Source organism: Protopterus annectens, chromosome 16.part0, assembly GCF_019279795.1.
Source record: "Protopterus annectens isolate FY-2018-M chromosome 16.part0, PAN1.0, whole genome shotgun sequence".
In the NCBI taxonomy this organism is placed as follows: Eukaryota; Metazoa; Chordata; order Ceratodontiformes; family Protopteridae; genus Protopterus; species Protopterus annectens.
Genome location: NC_056750.1, coordinates 879,056,091 through 879,066,547, shown reverse-complemented (window position 1 = coordinate 879,066,547; position 10,457 = coordinate 879,056,091). Strand labels below are relative to the sequence as shown.

General features: G+C 39.0%; 1 protein-coding gene across 1 annotated transcript in view; it reads left to right on the top strand.

Moving 5' to 3' along the window:
- Positions 1 to 2,446: 2,446 nt before the first annotated feature.
- The window catches only part of LOC122790381 (gastrula zinc finger protein XlCGF26.1-like), a 149,705-nt gene continuing 141,694 nt past the window's right edge, over positions 2,447 to 10,457 (top strand). The window contains exon 1 of the mRNA XM_044057895.1: positions 2,447 to 2,869. The gene's annotated coding sequence lies outside the window, so the exon portion shown is untranslated. The remainder of the gene's footprint in view (positions 2,870 to 10,457) is intronic.

Genomic DNA, 10,457 nt, shown 5'->3' with positions numbered 1-10,457 from the left:
GACTTCCTGTAGATCCACAAAACAAACAGCACAAGAAATACCCATTCTAAAGACTTAAGTCTTGCATGTGATATAAATAGGACCTGCTGAACAGACAGGTATGTATCCCAGAGACTACCCCATTCATGCCTCTCAACTGTACAGATTTTCAAAGAATGTCCAGATTTTTGCCTCATATTTTTGATCTGTCCCTCACAAAATTTGTGATTTTCTGGCAAATCACTGGATGATCTCAGGATTGAAGTCACTAAATAATGATATATGGTTGTGCTTCAGACTTCATCCCCTTCAGAAAAATGCATGGTAAGACAAATTCTGTTATTCTAACAACTTTCTAAGTTTTTAAGAGCAATGTCTAAAATCTGTCCCTATTTTTGAGACTTTGTCCTCCCATTCTGCGATTCTTTGCCCAGATTTTTTGTGCTAAGAGGTTGAGAGGTATGACCCCCATCTCTGGAAAAGGCTCTCCATCCATGGAAAGCAGAGTTTCTCCCTAACCCAATTCAAGTGTAACTTGGACAATCGAATGGGGAACAGGAACTTCATCCCTGGCTTAGCACCTATGTCTTTAACAGACACAGCCAGCCAACCTGTAAATGGTTCATCTACCAGGCCCTTGCTTGTGAATGTTTCATCTTCCAAGCCTCCACTTACACTTATCAAGGGTACCAGAACTTGTCAAATATTTGGGATGCATGGCTAAGCTTAATAAGCCCTTTGTGGTCATTAGGCTAGTAAATAGCTATGAACCTATATATACACAACGTCTTGCCACATATAAAATTATCCAACATCCATCTCCCTGCCCAGCACTAAAAAACATTCTACACAATATGTTCCCCATTGGTCAGTGTGATCCAGTGACCAAAAACTCCTGTCTGTCTACAAACCTAGCAAATCTGCTGGCCATTGCCTGTACTCGTACAAGGCTGATAAGGCCTAGAACTCCTTACCTATATCCATCAGGTCTGTACCCTCCCTCCCATCAGTAAGAACCACTCCGAAAGTTTTCCTAGCTAAAATCTGGCTCTGTTCTTGCTCAAAATAAGGATAAACTATATCCTAAGTATGAACAAGTACCTTTTCATTCTTTATAGGTCCTTACTTTCCCTTCTTCACTTACTTCCTTCCTGCTGTCTAATTCTGTCCCCTGCCTTTCTCCCTAAATATATCATAATCCTCTTTTTCCCTCACTTCATATTGCAAATCCTACTTGTATTAGACTAACATACCTTTAATTTCTCTACAAACTGCCTAAAATTTCTCTAGATATTAAATGATTGTCATATACCTTGTACTGATTCTTAACCAATATTTTTATATTATGTCTAATTTGTTATTATTGTTTAAACTGCAGATTTTTTTGTTTCATTTTGGAAGACTGTAAAATTATTGTTCTTAAAATGCTTTGTAATTATTTGGAGTTTTACTCCCCAGGCCTCTGCTGAAAATGGGCTTCTGCCCAGTTGGACTTTTGGCAGTAAACAGGGGAGCACAGCAGTTTTGTCACTTTGTTTTGTCATCACTACCAAATGGGTAAGTTGGAGTGGCACCTTGGAGTATTAAAAGTTGTCAGACTGATAATCAGCCAGTCATGAGGCACTGCAAACTGCTAGAATGATGACAAATGGTGACACAGTATCACTTCAGTTATTTGTTTATAGATAACAGCGGAAACTGATACAGATGCATGCAGCTGTAAGGCAGAAACAGAAAGAAAACTGCTGAAGAACATTTCATACAACGTGGTTACTCACCAAAATGCACCATGTACACGGGGAAATGCACTTAGCTAGCAGTCAGCAATCAAACAAAGTAACATATGAAATGAAAGAAACAGATGAGTGTGTCTACGAATGTTTGAACTTCACATCACTAGTGCTTCTAAAGAAACAGAAGTAGGTGGGTCATAAAATCATTGCACTTGGCTCCTATTCAGAAATCAGCAGACTACAAAATGAAAGGAATGGAAGACTGTGTCTACTAATGTTCGATCCACGTATATGCTTTCTGATGTACTGATAGCTTTGTAAAATGTTATTACATTTAATTAGTATTCACGAATCAAAACACAATAAAACATCAAATGAAAGAGATCACTATTTCGTATATTGTTTGAAACGTGCCTCACTCAGATGCTTTCTACAGAGCTAAGCAGCAGTTATGCTATGAAGCCATTGAAAGAACTAGCATTTAGAAACCAGCACAAAATAAAATATGACAGGATCAGAAAACTGCTTACTATTGTTTAAACATAGCATTACGTGTATGGTTTCTACAGAGATAATAGCAAATCAGGTCATAAAATTCCTAAAACTCATATTTTTCTCTGAGTATAAAAATGTAGAGGAGAAACAAATGTATGCCTCAGTGTGACAGCTGTTTTGAGTAGGACTGAAATTTGAGCTGGAATCTGACCAACACCTTTGAAACTTCCTGCAGGCAATACTCCCGCAACCATCCCCCATTCAAAGCTAGGACTAATTCATTTAGAAATCCAAAGATCAGAATTTAAAAAAAAAAAACGGGGACTTTCCTTCTACGGGATTTGAAAGAAATATCCCTTCAGTTCAGAATATCTACAGGAGCTTCCTGCCAAGAGTCACACAGCGAATTATCTAACTGCTGCTGGCTTATATGATTCAAATATCACAGAGACTGACTTAGCAGCACACATGACAGGAAAGAGACTGAAAGAACAAATAGAAAATGCAGAAGTTGGTTGCTGGACGTGGAAGGACACAGCAGTGCTGGGAACACTGCCGGAGACTGGGGCTATTCTGCTAGAAGGATAAGGCCTTTATTCTTGTGTTTTCCCAAAGGTTCAATCCACATTTTTTTCCTGCATGTAGCAGACAGTGTGTATAAGGTAAGCAATACTGCCTGATGACTAACAAAGTAACATAATCCCTGTAAGGGATGTGCTTGTAGTTTCTGAATTTTCAGTGTTTGAAGCTTGAATTATTTAGTTAATTTCCAAAAATAGATGGTGACTGTGTGGGCTGTTTCATATTTAGTTAGCTTCTGATAATGGATGGTGACTGAACAGGCCATTTCATATTTTCAAGCACAAACTGAAAGCACAGAGAGTGTAGACCTTTTATTAATGCGGAGTATGCAGTCCCACTCTGTATTAAATAGTGAGATAAATAAACTTTCTGGGTTTTCAGTGCAAATAAGTTGTTCCTGCGAACAGAAAACTTTGTAACCAGCTTGTCAATAGGTGAGAGAACTAAACAAGATCTGAATGTAATATTAATGAGCAAAGTTGTATGGGAGTGAGATTTCTCAGGACAATATGGACCATACTTCTCAACCTCTTGATGCTAGAAATCTGGTCCACGCCTGACAAAATTGGGGGACAAAGGCCCAAAAATAGGGACATATTTTAAATATTGCTCTTACAAACTTTGATTAACAGTGTTTCTGTTGACATACATTTTCTGAAAGATTTGAAGTAAGATAATCAAAAGTATGTTATTATTTAGTGATTTCAATCCGCAGATCATCTCAGTGATTTGCCAGAAAAGCACAAATTTTAACAGGTATAGACAAAAAATATGAGGCAAAAATCTGAACGGTTGACAGGTATGATATGGACTCACAAGATGGAAGGCATGGAAACCTACCTGGTACAGCTTCTTGACTAGATAACTAGTACATTATATCAGAAAGACACTGTGGATGTGACAGACATGCAATATAGACAGGCATTTTATATGATGTAACATAGCTGATTTGTGAATAAGTTAAATTTGTAATGAGCCCTAGGGTGGCAATGTGGTTAAAACATTATGTAGAAATACTGCACTCCTAAGAAATGAGAGCTATTTAGATGAAAGGACTGTGTCAAAATGAGTGATATCATAGTCAGTATTGGATCTGATCTTTTTCTAAATATTGTCAGAAGTACTACTGAAGTAAGGAAGGAAATGTTTGTCTTTTTGTTGTTGACAAGGTATGCAATATGGCTAACTGAGAAGTGTTAAGAAGATCAAAAGAAGGGTGTAAACAATGGTTTAAATTTGGTTCGCAACAATGCAAAATAAACCACCTGGGGAAGGAAAAAAGTATAGTCATATAAGATGCAAAGCATTATGTTTAATTGAGCCTGTCTGGAATGCACTTCCCCCACCTTTGAAAGACCCTGCCCAAAACAGCCACTGTCAGTACCTAGTTGGTAAATTTGTTCTTTGTGAGGGCAAAAGCCAGGCATCCCTAGGCTAGGAAAGCATCATACAGCCTATTTAAGAAACCTGTCCATTTGTGTGTTTGGGAGTGGGTCAGCTTACTGGTTTCTGGGCATAGACACACACACCGGTGTCACTAATGCAGCCCCCCCAAGGATAAGTGAGCTGATCTGCTGTTCATACTTCTCCTTCCCTGCCCAGTGTCCCTCCGATGCGTGTGTCGCTAATTGAACACTGGTTGTGTGGGCTGTAGTAGCAGGTAGGTGAGCTGGACCACTAGAGCACTTATCTGGACACAACCTAGTTACAAAATTGCGATTAAACAGTACAACAGTGTGATACAATGATATGCCAGTAACTGTAATGAACAAAACTAGTAGTAATGCACAGAGTGGTATAAGGCAAACATTTGAAAATAACTGTGTTCAAAAGAATTGTTTGTACTGCTTGTGACAAAATGGGCAAGGGGAGGCTGTACTGTGGCAAATTAAAAACAAAAACAGCCAGATAAGTTAGTTGAGTAACAATTGCAGTCCATCAGACTGTCCCAGATCCAAAATGCTGTAGGTCCTTCATTCTGCTTCTTCTGTCTCCTCTGTCCGCCCTTTTCATGGTGTACCCCTCAATCGGAGTAACGTAACCTTGTGCACCCACGTCATGCATATCCTTTCTCCTCTGTCTTCTAGTTAAGAGCTTTAGTCTGGGGTCACACCCCTCCCATTGCAGTCCACACACCCATCTAGTGGCTTTTCTCTGATCGTAAGGCACGGGAGGCATGTTTACAACAAGATGGCACACTGGAGGGATGAGGAAGGATTTTCCCTTACAAAGGATGTTTATGAGTGCTGCAGCCTAACTGAACAAACAGTACAGTCAAAAATGGTACTAGAGTTCAGGAATGTGTGCAGCAAGAACAAACAGTACAGTCAAAAACGGTAATAGAATTCAGGAATGTGTGCAGCAAGTATAAAGTGGTGAAATCAAAATGAGAAATACTTTGCTGATTAACTTTCTCCCGCATGATTACTGTATGTGGTGTTTAGAAAATAACCTTTGTGTTTTAGAAAATAACCTTTGACTGTTTTCAAACTTTTGAATTTGATAAAGTGTACTTGTGTTTTCTTGTTATGTTGCTGAATTTGTATTTCTACTCACTTGGCAGAGGTGTATTATTTCACTGTCATGAGACTGACTTCTAAAAGCTTGCCCTCTGTTTGATCATTTCTTATGTCACATGCGGTTCTGCCTTATACAAACAAATCCTGCAACTCACTAAACTTACACTCTTTTGGCCATTTTTTAATTCAGTAACATAAGCGTCAGTTAGTTCTCTAGGCATCAGATTTTAATCTGTTATATCCTACAGTACTACTTCTTTAGTTAGTTATTTTTATTCACTTAACCAGGACACTGAAATGCATTGTGGGTTGCAAAGACAAAGGGTAATTTAATCTGCATGTATGGTTCAGAGTAGCCAGTCACTCCAACCGCCATATCTTTCCTAGTAGTGAGTGTTGGTGGACACTCATCTATTTTGCTGGTGTCAACTTCTGAAGGGGCAGCACAGTGTCAGAGCAGCTAGCATTGATTCCTTGCAGCAAGAGGTTCCCCAGTTCAATTCCCGGCTGAGGTGTCCTCTGTGCTGAGTCTGTATGTCCTCCCTGTGTTCGCATGGGTTTCCTCCGGGTGCTCTGGTTTCTTCCAAGTTCAAAATACATGCAGACAGTAGTTGGATTAAACACTCCACATTGGCCATAGCTATGAGAGTGTATGGAAGAACTACCGTGGCAGGCCTAACTACCCAGTGTTGGAAACCTTGATGATTAGCACTGTTGAAGTGACACCCTGACCCCATGTGCAAAAAGAAAAAAAAAGACATCTCTGATCAACATTAGCAGAAAACTACGTTCTCTCATAAAAATATCCAAGGCCAATGACAGAAAAATCGCTAAGGACACTAAAGATAACCACAAAGCCTTCTTCAGCTATGTTAGAAACCTGGGCGGAAACCCTCAGATATGCTCAGAGTTGGTTCACAACAACAAAAAATACACAGAACCCACAGATATTGCCAACATTCTGGCTGACAGGTTCAGTGCAAATTTCTCCCCTCCCTCACCCCCAAAAGAAGAAATACTTATCACAGCTGAATGTAATCTCAGATGTCCAAGTGAGAACCGCCCTAAACAAAGCTAAAAACACAGCATCAATGGGACCTGATGGTATCCCGGGTTGCGTGTTACGTGAACTGCAAGAGGAGCTAAACCCACACATAAAAATGCTATTTAACCTTAGCCTTACTTCGGGATATGTACCTGAAACTGGCGTACAGCAACAGTGGTCCCACGCCACAAAGGAGGTGCCTCTACAGACCCTGGAAACTACCGCCCCATAAGCTTAACCAGCCTGGTCTGCAAAGCTATGGAAAGAATCATTATGGAACTCATAAACAGAGACATATGGGACCTACAGACACTTGACCCCACCCAGTTTGGCTTTGTAAAGGGCAGATCCTGCCTTTTGAACCTGGTTGACTTTTTCAAAACAGTCACTAGAGCCATTGATGAGGGCAAAGCAGTCCATACAGCCTACCTGGACTTGGCTAAGGCCTTCGACACAATACCCCACTCAGGCATCAATGATAAGCTCAACAGCTTAAATGTAAACCCTTATGTCACTAGATGGGTTGCAAACTGGCTAAAGGACAGAACCCATAAAGTTAAAATCGCTGGAGCAATGTCAGACTCAAAGTCAGTCACAAGTGGTGTCCCACAGGGATCTGTCCTGGGACCCCTCTTGTTCGGAATTTATTTCTCAGATGTTAAAGCAAACATGGGAGGGCTGTGGCTGACAAAGTTCGCAGATGACTGCAAACTAGGCGCCATAGTCGATACACCAGTGGACACATACATCCTACAAAAAGGCCTCACAGAAATGGGCAACTGGTGCCGGAGTCACGGCCTTAAACTAAATGCCAAAAAATGTATAGTCATCCCCTTTGGGAAAAACAAAGTACCCACAAATTATCACATAGACAACCCACTGAGTACAGAAAAAGTAATCAGAGACCTAGGGACCCAAGTCGACAGCGACCTCTCATTTGGCACCCACGTTGCCAAAGTGGTTAGAAAAACATTCTACCTTGCACACCTCATGATGAAGGGATTCACATCCAGATCCAAGGATGTCATTGTACCTCTATACTCCTCCCTCATCAGACCCATGATTGAGTACAATGCCCCATTTGGTATGTACCTCACCCGGCATTTGCAACAGCTGGAGAGACCACAAAAGTACCTCACCAAGAGGATCAAGGGTCTCCAACATATGTCTTATTCTGCCAGACTAAAGAAACTTCAGCACTATTCAGTAGCATACTGCCTGCTCAGAGGTGATCTCTGCCTGACGTATAAGGCCATGTCCAATCAGGATCTGATGGACATGCTCCACCTCAAAAAATCCAAATCCATCAGGACCACAAGAGCTAAAGACTTAAACCTCAGCACAAGTATGAATAGGACATGCTGGAGGGATAGATTCATAACCCAGAGGCTTCCCATGGTTTGGAACAAGATCCCAGTTCGTATTAGGCAGAGCCCCTCACTGACTCTCTTCAAGAGTAGTCTTGATGAGTTGATGGGAGATCGTAAGTTTACCCCAGGGGTCACATCTGTGTCACTGCTAGACAGGGGCACAGTAAACTAATTCTATTATATAAGGGGACCTTCATTGTGTCACTACTAGACAGAGGCACAGTATTTTTAATTTATTCTGTACATTTTTTGTACCATTTCATGGGGTGGCAAAAGCCACATCACTATGGCTAGGCTTACAAGTGCCCCAGGGCAGATAGCCTAGTACTATACTATGAAACTATGAAACTATTTTTTGTTTCCTCATCCAACACACAAACAGACTAAACTGTATACATCTCTGGCAGTGGCAATGTTGAGTGGAAGAATATCAATGTCATTTCTCAACTAAAAAGATTTAACAAGAAATTGTGCACTACTAGAGTATTATTAATTACAAATATTTATTCAATAATAAAGTAGTTCTCCAATTTTCTCACCGTCTGAATTATGTAAGTCAGTGTTTTTTCACTTCTGATTTATTTTCAGGCTGCCTCAGTTACCAGTCTGATGCAACCTGAGGCAATAGGAAAAGGCTGCTTCTACAGCATCTTTTAGCAACCCAAACAGCCCTTTGTGCCGCATCATTTCTTCCTATCCCAAAATGTCTGGGGGGCTACAATAAGGTTGTTCTATACCTGGATGGATGTTTAAACACTAGGCTTTTTAAAAATAATAAACTGTAAAAGGCATTGAAATACCACAAAAATAAAAACGAATGAGAATAACAAATGTCAAATAAATAATAACACTGAAATCTGATATAAATGGAAAAACAGTCAGAACACACATAAGAGCACACTGCATTTATTAAAACATAATGTTAAGTGTTTTCATCCTTACAGAAATGCTTAGGACTTCTTCAGAACTAAAGAAGCAAGTCCCATCATCCAGTTTAAATAAATTTCAAATCACCCAACAAAAAGCACCAGTTTCAACCAAACTTGTTTCTTAAAGCTGCAACCTATTAATATAATAAAATGGATTTAAATACAAAGTAGAATAAATGAATAAGTAATAAAAAGATTGCAGTTGGATATTGGCTGCCCTCATTTTCAACACTGGCAAGAAAAACATTTATACCTGGAAAAGTAATAGCATCCAATTTCATCTGCCAATATTCCCTGTATTCAAGCATATTTTCCCAAGACTCTCCTCTTAGGTCTGGGAGGACTGTCTCCAGTATCTCAAATCTGAAACCAGAAAAAACTGACAGTACAGGGAATGTTTATACAAGGTGTTGTTAGAATTCTGCTTAGTAATGTTGTAGAGATGCTCATAAGTTCTTCTTCTAAAAACAGTTCTCTTTTACCAATGTAATAGCCTAGGTGCCCGTTGCACTTTGCAATATAAATTACCCCATTATGTTACAATTACCAGACAGTAAAAATAACTTTTTTTTTAGTAAAATTGTCCAAAATAATTACTTTGTCAATTAAAATGAAGCTAAACTGAGAACATTCACACATTTTAGTCCCTTTGCTAACAACTGATGTGATTCATTTTCAAATATTTTTGATTCTTTGCTGTTTTGTATGCAAAATTTGGTCTAGATCCAGTTTTCTCCAAGAACTTGTCATAAATCTTAAAAATATTTAAATTGTTTTTGATAATATTCTTAATACCTACCGAGTTAGAACTGTATTCAACCACAAATACCTTGTATGAAAAATTACTGTCATTAGTGTGTTACTTTGTATTTCCCATTGTGTCGATCAGACCTACCCCTAAAAGGGGTTTATAAAAACTCCCTGATCTTTGGGAAATACCATTGGTAATGTCTCTCCCACTTACCTCTAGACAGTAACATATTTTGTAATCTTTTCCTTTTATATCAAAAACTTCTTTTCAGAAAGCCATTTGTGCTAAGCGTGTAAACTGTCCCTTTGCTAAACCCTTTTTAAGTGACAAAGGGTGTGAGCTGTTAAAATGCAAATAGCTATTGCTGAAGGTAGGTTTCATGTAGATGTTAGGATCAAACTTACCATCAACCAATGTAATGGTGGTATCCAAAAATGCACCTGCTCCATATGCATTGTATGTGTGAAAACCAAGAACTCAGTCATATTGTTCATAAATTGGAAAAATTCTTCAGCTTCTTCCTTGGTACCTTCCCAGAAAATAAATACATTTTCATGGTACCTCAAGTACTTAAGTACTGACACAATGTCAGTAAAAATTTGAGGTAAAATAATAAAGAAAAGTTCAAGATATGCTGACAGACAGAAGCTTTTGGTTATCTTTTAGCGCCTCATCAGTATTTCTTTTTTGTCATTTGCATCTTTTGTTATGTCATCTCTGTAGGTCCTCACATTTTTTAAATCTTGGCTTACTCCATAATGGAGTATCTCTAATACAGAGCTAACACCAAATGTCAGTCTTTTATATCTCATTAATCCTTCATGTGTGAAAAATGTAAAACTAATCCCGCTCTCCAAGTTTGGTATTAAATCCAGTTTGCTAAACCCATTTTGCTCCTCTCTGTTTATTTACTAACACCCTCTGTAATTTGTGTCAGGTAGTTTTCCTCTGTTTTGCTTTGTTGGCTTCTCTCATGTTAGTCTTTATTCTCTCTTCATTATGCTTTTAGGTTTTAAGGGAGTAGGTGAAACCCAAAGTGAGCAATCAAATATTC